This window comes from Lissotriton helveticus, chromosome 1_2 (assembly GCF_964261635.1).
Source record: "Lissotriton helveticus chromosome 1_2, aLisHel1.1, whole genome shotgun sequence".
Lineage (NCBI taxonomy): Eukaryota > Metazoa > Chordata > Amphibia > Caudata > Salamandridae > Lissotriton > Lissotriton helveticus.
Genome location: NC_136058.1, coordinates 376,261,494 through 376,271,493, shown reverse-complemented (window position 1 = coordinate 376,271,493; position 10,000 = coordinate 376,261,494).

Here is a 10,000-nt window from a genome sequence, read left to right as displayed (position 1 = left end):
CGGGCCCCTGGGGGCCCCGGCGGGCGGGCCCGGGTCCTGCCTTCCCCTGATTCGGAACCGCCGGACCTATCGGAGGTCAGACTGTGGAAAAAAACTCAGAGAAAAAGGACCATCGGGAAAGGGCTGAGAGGCAGGTGCATTCCCGGGCCCCTGGGGGCCCCGGCGGGCGGGCCCGGGTGCTGCCTGGCCCCGTCTCAGCATGGCCAGACCTCGCGGGGACCTGCCTGAGCAAACTCGGAGGAAAAGGCCCATCGGCAAGGGGGCTAAGCAGCAGGTGCGTACCCAGGCCCCTGGGGGCCCCGGCGGGAGGGCCCGGGTCCTGCCTTCCCCTGATTCAGAATCGCCAGACCACACGGAGGTCTGACTGACCCTCTCCCTAGTAATCCGGAGGAAAATTACCTCCCTTTCTTGTAATCCGTGCACTAGAGGTGACAGAGGGGACCCAAGGCGCGAAAGTACCCGACCTCCTGGAGCCCTCGCTGGGATCCGGGAGGCAAATGGCACCTCATCGGGACTTCCAGGGAAGTTCGGCCATCTGGTCGCCCCCATTGGAAAGCATTGCGGGCGACCAGATGGCCGAGGCAATCCGGGAGACCAGATGGCCGAGGGGATCCTGGAGACCAGATGGCCGAGGGGATCCGGGAGACCAGATGGCCGAGGGGATCCGGGCGACCAGATGGCCGGGCACGAAAGGGACGCCATCCGGTCGCCCCGTGCCCCCACGAAGGAGGGAGCGGGCGCCCGGGGCATGGCGGGCCGGAGGCCCGGGGCGCCCCAGCCGGGCCACAGCCAAGGAGGCTGCCAGGGGCCGGCGGGCCCTCCGACCCGGGGCCCGCTTACACCTTGACAAGCAGGGGAGGCCTGCAAGGGACCGACGGACCCCTGTCCTGGGCCCTGGGTGGAGCGGCAGCCCGGGGGACCGGGCCCAGGGCCGGAGCGCCCGACCCGGGGCCCCGACCGGGCCCCTGGACCCAGCCGGGGCTCCCAGGCCCGGAGGCACAGGGGAAGCCTCCCCGGGCCCGCCGGACCCCGTCCCGGGCACCCTGCCCCGCGGCAGGACCCAGGACGGAGCCCGGGGTGGGGAGGCCACCCTCCCCGGGGCCCTCAGGGGCCCCGGATGGAGCTCCTGAACACAGACAAGCAAGGGGAGGCTCCCCGGGCACATCGGAACCCCTTTCCGGGCCCTTGGCAGTGCGGCAGGCTGGGAGACAGGGCCCAGGGCCTGAGCACCCGACCAGGGGCCCGCCCGGGCCCCTGGACCCAGCCGGGGCTCCCAAGCCCGGAGGCGCATGGTACGCCTCCCCGGTCCCTCCGGACCCCGTCCCGGGCACCCTGCCACGCAGCAGGACCAAGGACAGAGCCCGGGGTGGGGAGGCCGCCCTCCCCGGGCCCTCAGGGGCCCCAGCCACTGCTCCTGAACCCAGCCAAGCAAGGGGAGGCTCCCCGGGCACATCGGAACCCCTTCCCGGGCCCTTGGCCGTGCGGCAGGCTGGGAGACAGGGCCCAGGGCCGGAGCACCCGACCCGGGGCCCGCCCGGGCCCCTGGACCCAGCCGGGGCTCCCAAGCCCGGAGGCGCATGGGACGCCTCCCCGGTCCCTCCGGACCCCGTCCCGGGCACCCTGCCACGCAGCAGGACCAAGGACAGAGCCCGGGGTGGGGAGGCCGCCCTCCCCGGGCCCTCAGGGGCCCTAGCCACTGCTCCTGTACCCAGCCAAGCAAGGGGAGGCTCCCCGGGCACATCGGAACCCCTTCCCGGGCCCTTGGCCGTGCGGCAGGCTGGGAGACAGGGCCCAGGGCCGGAGCACCCGACCCGGGGCCCGCCCGGGCCCCTGGACCCAGCCGGGGCTCCCAAGCCCGGAGGCGCATGGGACGCCTCCCCGGTCCCTCCGGACCCCGTCCCGGGCACCCTGCCACGCAGCAGGACCAAGGACAGAGCCCGGGGTGGGGAGGCCGCCCTCCCCGGGCCCTCAGGGGCCCTAGCCACTGCTCCTGAACCCAGCCAAGCAAGGGGAGGCTCCCCGGGCACATCGGAACCCCTTCCCGGGCCCTTGGCAGTGCGGCAGGCTGGGAGACAGGGCCCAGGGCCGGAGCACCCGACCCGGGGCCCGGCCGGGCCCCTGGACGCAGCCGGGGCTCCCAAGCCCGGAGGTGCATGGGACGCCTCCCCGGTCCCTCCGGACCCCGTCCCGGGCACCCTGCCACGCAGCAGGACCAAGGACAGAGCCCGGGGTGGGGAGGCCGCCCTCCCCGGGCCCTCAGGGGCCCTAGCCACTGCTCCTGAACCCAGCCAAGCAAGGGGAGGCTCCCCGGGCACATCGGAACCCCTTCCCGGGCCCTTGGCAGTGCGGCAGGCTGGGAGACAGGGCCCAGGGCCGGAGCACCCGACCCGGGGCCCGGCCGGGCCCCTGGACCCAGCCGGGGCTCCCAAGCCCGGAGGCGCATGGGACGCCTCCCCGGACCCATGGAGCCCGTCCTGGGCATTGAGCCATGCCGTTGGCCTGGAGATGGGTGCCCCGGACGCCCGGGGGAGGTCTGTCTGGGACACATGGAGCCCGTCCTGGGCATTGAACCATGCCGTTGGCCTGGAGAAGGGAGCCCCGGACGCCCGGGGGAGGACTGCCCGGTACCCGTGGAGCCCTTCCCGGGTACTTTGCAACGCCGTTGGCCTCCTGGAGATGGGTGCCCCGAACGCCCGGGGGGGTGGGCTGCCCGGGACCCGTGGAGCCCGTCCTGGGCACTCTGACCTGCTGTTGGCCCGGGGGAGGGACCCCAGACGACCGGGACCCGTGGAGCCCGTCCTTGACACTCTGACAAGCCGTTGGCCCGGGGAAGGGAGCCCCAGACGACCGGGACCTGTGGAGCCCGTCCTGGGCACTCCTGTATGCCGTTGGCCCGGGGAAGGGAGCCCCGGACGTCCGGGACCCGTGGAGCCCGTCCTGGGCACTCCTGTATGCCGTTGGCCCGGGGAAGGGAGCCCCGGACGTCCGGGACCCGTGGAGCCCGTCCTGGGCACTCTGAAATGCTTTGGCCCGGGGAAGGGAGCCCCGGACACCCGGGGGGAGGACTGCCCGGGGCCCGTGGAGCCCGTCCTGGGCACTCTGACAAGCCGTTGGCCCGGGGAAGGGAGACCTGGACGCCCAGGAACCCGTGGAGCCCGTCCTGGGCACTCTGAAATGCTTTGGCCCGGGGAAGGGAGCCCCGGACGCCCGGGGGGGAGGACTGCCCGGGACCCGTGGAACTGGTCCTGGGCACTCTGACATGCCGCTGGCCCGGGGAAGGGTGCCCCGGATGACCGGGGCCCGTGGAGCCCGTCCTGGGCACTCTGACATGCCGCTGGCCCGGGGAAGGGAGCCCCGGACGCCCGGGCCCGTGGAGCCCGTCCCGGGCACTCTGCCATGCCGTCAGCCTGGATGGAGCCCCGGACGCCCGGGGGGGCGAAGGCCCGGGATGCATGGAGCCTGTCCCGGGCACTCTGCCATGCCGTCGGCCTGGATGGAGCACCGGACGCCCGGGGGACGACTGCCCAAGAGCCATGGAGCCCGTCCTGGGCAATTTGACATGCAGTTGGCCTGGAGGAAGGAAGCTCCGGGTGGCCTAGGGAGGTGTTGCCCAGGCATATCCCATCTGGTCCCCATGGCAGAGAACCACCAACCCTGGAGGGGTGTCCGGGCATACCCTGCCCCATAGTAATCCGGAGGCAAATTACCCCCCTTTCTTGCAATCTGTGCACGCGAGGTGACAGAGGGGACCCAAGGCGTGAAAGAACCCGACCTCATGGAGCCCTCGCTGGGATCCGGGAGGCGAATGGCACCTCATTAAGACTTCCAGGGAAGTTCGGCCATCTGGTCCCCCCCATAGGAAAGCGTTGCAGGCGACCAGATGCCCGAGGGGATCCGGGCGACCAGATGGCCGAGGGAATCCGGGCGACCAGATGGCTGGGCATGGAGGTGAAGCCGCCTGGACTCTTCCCCACCCCGTCCCCGTCCCGGGACGAATGCCCGGGACGCATGGAGCCCGTCCTGGCCACTTGACGTCCCGTCCTGGGCATTGAACCATGCCGTCGGCCTGGAGAAGGGAGCCCCCGGACGCCCGGGGGAGGACTGCCCGGTACCCGTGGAGCCCTTCCCGGGTACTTTGCAACGCCGTTGGCCTCCTGGAGATGGGTGCCCCAGATGCCCGGGGGTGGGCTGCCCGGGACCCATGGAGCCCGTCCTGGGCACTTTTACATGCCGTCGGCCTGGAGGTGGGTGCCCTGGACGCCCGGGGGAGGCCTGCCCGGGACCCGTGGAGCCCCTCCCGGGTACTTTGCCAATGCCGTTGGCCTCATGGAGATGGGTGCCCCGGACGCCCGGGGGAGGACTGCCCGGTACCCGTGGAGTCCTTTCCGGGTACTTTGCAACGCCGTTGGCCTCCTGGAGATATGTGCCCCGAACGCCCGGGGGAGGGCTGTCCGGGGCCCATGGAGCCCGTCCTGGGCACTGTGACATGCCGTCGGCCTGGAGGTGGGAGCCCCGGACGCCCGGGCGAAGGCTGCCCGGGACCCGTGGAGCCCTTCCCGGGTACTTTGCCATCCCGTTGGCCTCCTGGAGATGGGTGCCCCGGACGCCCGGGGGAGGTCTGTCCGGGGCCCATGGAGCCCGTCCTGGGCAGTGTGACATGCCGTCGGCCTAAAGGTGGGAGCCCCGGACGCCCGGGGGAAGGCTGCCCGGGACCCGTGGAGCCCTTCCCGGGTACTTTGCCATCCCGTTGGCCTCATGGAGATTGGTGCCCCGGACGCCCAGGGGTGGTCTGTCCGGGACACGTGGAGCCCGTCCTGGGCATTGAGCCATGCCGTTGGCCCGGAGAATGGAGCCCCCAGATGCCCGGGGGAGGTGTTGCCCAGGCATATCTCATCTGGTCCCCCGGGCAGAGAACCACCAGCCCTGGAGAGGTGTCCGGGCGTACCCTGCCCCTAGTAATCCGGAGGGAAATTACCCCCCTTTCTTGCAATCCGTGCACGCGAGGTGACAGAGGGGACCCAAGGCGTAAAAGAACCCGACCTCATGGAGCCCTAGCTGGGATCCAGGAGCCGAATGGCACCTCATCGGGACTTCCAGGGAAGCCCGGCCATCTGGTCGCCCCATTGGAAAGCATCGCGGGCGACCAGAGGGCCGGGATCGAAAGGACTCCCAGCTCCCCATCCATCCCAAGCCTTCGCGGTAGGGTTCCTGACTGCCTGCCCACGCAAGGCAGGTCTCTTGGACCCCGGCTGGGCCTCAGGCGCAGGTTGGACCACCGGAGCTCTAGGGCCCGGACGACCTGGGAGAGGAATGCCCGGGACCCGTGGAGCCCGTCCTGGGTACTTTGACATGCCGTCGGCCTGGAGGTGGGTGCCCCGGACGCCCCGGGGGAAGCTGCCCGGGACCCATGGAGCCCGTCCTGGGTACTTTGACATTCCGTCGGCCTGGAGGTGGGAGCCCCGGATGCCCGGGGGGAGGTCTGCCCGGGACCCATGGAGCCTGTCCTGGGTACTTTGCCAATGCCGTTGGCCTCATGGAGATGGGTGCCCCGGACGCCCGGGGGACGAATGCCCGGGACGCATGGAGCCCGTCCTGGGCACTTTTCCATGCCTTCGGCCTGGAGCCCCCAGACACCCAGGGGAGGACCACCGTGAAAACCATGGAGCCCGACCCGGGCACTCTGCCATACCGTCAGCCTAGATGGAGCCCCGGACGCCCAGGGGACGAATGCCCGGGACGCATGGAGCCCGTCCTGGGCACTTTTCAATGCCGTCAGCCTGGATGGAGCCCCGGACGCCCGGGGGACGACTGCCCAGGAGCCATGGAGCCCGTCCTGGGCAATTTGACATGCAGTTGGCCTGGAGGAAGGAAGCCCCGGGTGGCCTAGGGAGGTGTTGCCCAGGCATAGCCCATCTGGTCCCCATGGCAGAGAACCACCAGCCTCGGAGGGGTGTCCGGGCGTACCCTTCTCCCTAGTAATCCGGAGGAAAATTACCCCCTTTTCTTGTAATCTGTGCACGCGAGGTGACAGAGGGGACCCAAGGCGCGAATGTACCCAACCTCCTGGAGCCCTCGCTGGGATCCGGCGGCGAATGGCACCTCATCGGGACTTCCAGGGAAGTTCGGCCATCTGGTCGCCCCATAGGAAAGCGTTGCGGGCGACCAGATGCCCGAGGGGATCCGGGCGACCAGATGGCCGAGGGAATCCGGGCGACCAGATGGCTGGGCATGGAGGTGAAGCCGCCTGGACTCTTCCCCACCCCGTCCCCGTCCCGGGACGAATGCCCGGGACGCATGGAGCCCGTCCTGGCCACTTGACGTCCCGTCCTGGGCATTGAACCATGCCGTCGGCCTGGAGAAGGGAGCCCCCGGACGCCCGGGGGAGGACTGCCCGGTACCCGTGGAGCCCTTCCCGGGTACTTTGCAACGCCGTTGGCCTCCTGGAGATGGGTGCCCCAGATGCCCGGGGGTGGGCTGCCCGGGACCCATGGAGCCCGTCCTGGGCACTTTTACATGCCGTCGGCCTGGAGGTGGGTGCCCTGGACGCCCGAGGGAGGCCTGCCCGGGACCCGTGGAGCCCCTCCCGGGTACTTTGCCAATGCCGTTGGCCTCATGGAGATGGGTGCCCCGGACGCCCGGGGGAGGACTGCCCGGTACCCGTGGAGTCCTTTCCGGGTACTTTGCAACGCCGTTGGCCTCCTGGAGATATGTGCCCCGAACGCCCGGGGGGAGGGCTGTCCGGGGCCGATGGAGCCCGTCCTGGGCACTGTGACATGCCGTCGGCCTGGAGCCCCCAGACACCCAGGGGAGGACCACCGTGAAAACCATGGAGCCCGACCCGGGCACTCTGCCATACCGTCAGCCTAGATGGAGCCCCGGACGCCCAGGGGACGAATGCCCGGGACGCATGGAGCCCGTCCTGGGCACTTTTCAATGCCGTCAGCCTGGATGGAGCCCCGGACGCCCGGGGGACGACTGCCCAGGAGCCATGGAGCCCGTCCTGGGCAATTTGACATGCAGTTGGCCTGGAGGAAGGAAGCCCCGGGTGGCCTAGGGAGGTGTTGCCCAGGCATAGCCCATCTGGTCCCCATGGCAGAGAACCACCAGCCTCGGAGGGGTGTCCGGGCGTACCCTTCTCCCTAGTAATCCGGAGGAAAATTACCCCCTTTTCTTGTAATCTGTGCACGCGAGGTGACAGAGGGGACCCAAGGCGCGAATGTACCCAACCTCCTGGAGCCCTCGCTGGGATCCGGGCGTCGAATGGCACCTCATCGGGACTTCCAGGGAAGTTCGGCCATCTGGTCGCACCATAGGAAAGCGTTGCGGGCGACCAGATGCCCGAGGGGATCCGGGCGACCAGATGGCCGAGGGAATCTGGGCGATCAGATGGCTGGACACGGAAGTGAAGCCGCCTGGAGTCTCCCGACCCTGTCCCCGTCCCCGTGCCCGTGCCCGGGACTCATGGAGCCCGTCCTGGGCACTTTTCCATGCCTTCGGCCTGGAGCCCCCAGGCACCCAGGGGAGGACCACCGTGAAAGCCATGGAGCCCGACCCGGGCACTCTGCCATGCCGTCGGCCTGGATGGAGCCCCGGACGCCCGGGGGACAAATGCCCGGGACGCATGGAGCCCGTCCTGGGCACTTTTCCATGCCTTCGGCCTGGAGCGTCCCGACACCCTGGGGAGGACCACCCTGGAAACCATGGAGCCCGACCCGGGCACTCTGCCATGCCGTCGGCCTGGATGGAGCCCCGGACGCCCGGGGGACAAATGCCCGGGACGCATGGAGCCCGTCCTGGGTACTTTTCCATGCCGTCGGCCAGGAGCCCCCTGACACCCAGGGGAGGACCACCGTGAAAACCATGGAGCCCGACCCGGGCACTCTGCCATACCGTCAGCCTGGATGTAGCCCCGGACGCCCGGGGGACGAATGCCCGGGACGCATGGAGCCCGTCCCGGGCACTCTGCCATGCCGTCCCGACAAATTCGTACGGACTCCTAACCTTACGACACGGATCGGAATCGAGCCCTCTCTGACCCAGCAGTTTCAGGCGCCCGGGGGACGAATGCCCGGGACGCATGGAGCCCGACCCGGGCACACTGCCTTGCCGCCGGCCTGGATGGAGCCCCGGACGCCCGGGGGACGAATGCCCGGGACGCATGGAGCCCGTCCCGGGCACTCTGCCATGCCGTCGGCCTGGATGGAGCCCCGGACGCCCGGGGGACGACTGCCCAAGAGCCATGGAGCCCATCCCGGGCACTCTGCCATGCCGTCCCGACAAATTCGTACGGACTCCTAACCTTCCGACACGGATCGGAATCGAGCCCTTTCTGACCCAGCAGATTTCAGGTTGATTTGCTATATACTTTACGTACGATTTTATGGGGGCCGATTCCGATCCGGTACGTAAAAGCAAATACGACCGACATGTCGGACAACCACGTACACCCAGGGGATAGGACTGCCCGGGTCACATGGACCCAATCCTGGGCACTCTGATCTGCCGCCGGCGCCGGGGATCGAACCGTGATCACCAGATGGGGATATCCCAAAAATCTGGCATGGATACGGCCCGCCAGGACAGGTTTGGGCACCCCTGTTGTACGGACTCCCAAGCCCTACGGTCCTTCTGACACGGATCGGAATCGAACCCAGCAGATTTCGCGTTGACTGCCTCTATATCAGGGGTGCCCAAACCAGTCCTGGCGGGCTGTATCCATGCCAGATTTTTGGGATATCCCCATCTGGGGATCACGGTTCGATCCCCGGCACCGGCGGCAGATTAGCCCAGCACCAGGTGACTCTGGGAAATAGCTGGCGCCGCGGCTAGGGCGGCTGACTCCGGAATCTGGAGATTTTTTTATTTAAAGTTTTTGTAGAGCGCGTAGTAACCCTCGAGCATCCCAGAGATCAGGGTTCGATCCCCGGCACCGGCCGCAGATTAGCCCAGCACCACGTGACTCTGGGAAATAGCTGGCGCCGCGGCTAGGGAGGCTGACTCCGGAATCTGGAGATCACGGTTCGATCCCCGGCACCGGCGGCAGATTAGCCCAGCACCAGGTGACTCTGGGAAATAGCTGGCGCCGCGGCTAGGGCGGCTGACTCCGGAATCTGGAGATTTTTTTATTTGAGGTTTCTGTAGAGCGCGTAGTAACCCTCGAGCATCCCAGAGATCAGGGTTCGATCCCCGGCACCGGCCGCAGATTAGCCCAGCAGCACGTGACTCTGGGAAATAGCTGGCGCCGCGGCTAGGGCAGCTGACTCCGGAATCTGGGGATCACGGTTCGATCCCCGGCACCGGCGGCAGATTAGCCCAGCACCATGTGACTCTGGGCAATAGCTTGCTTAATCTTCCCAACGGCCCCTAGCGCCTAGAGACCCTTACGGGTGATTGTGCGCCTTACAAATGTGGATTATTATTATTATTATTATTATTTGGGCCGATTCCGATCCGGTTCGTAAAAGCACATCTGCCCGAATCTGTCGGACAACCACGTACGCCCGGGAGAGGACTGCCCGGGACCCGTGGAGCCCGTCCTGGTCACTCTGACCTGCCGTCTGCCCGGGGAAGGGAGCCCCGGACGCCCGGGGGGAGGACTGCCCGGGACCCATGGAGCCCGTCCTGGGCACTCTGACCTGCCGTCTGCCCGGGGAAGGGAGCCCCGGACGCCCGGGGGGAGGACTGCCCGGGACCCATGGAGCCCGTCCTGGGCACTCTGACCTGCCGACGGCCCGGGGAAGGGCGCCCCGGACGCCCGGGGGAGGATTGCCCGGGACCCGTGGAACTCGTCCTGGGCACTCTGACATGCCGCTGACCCGGGGAAGGGAACCCCGGACGCCCGGGAGCCGTGGAGCCCGTCCTGGGCACTCTGACAAGCCGTCGGACCGGGGAAGGGAGCCCCGGACGCCCGGGACCCGTGGAGCCTGTCCTGGGAACTCCGGCATGCCGTTGGCCCAGGGAAGGGAGTCCCAGATACCCGGGACCCGTGGAGCCCGTCATG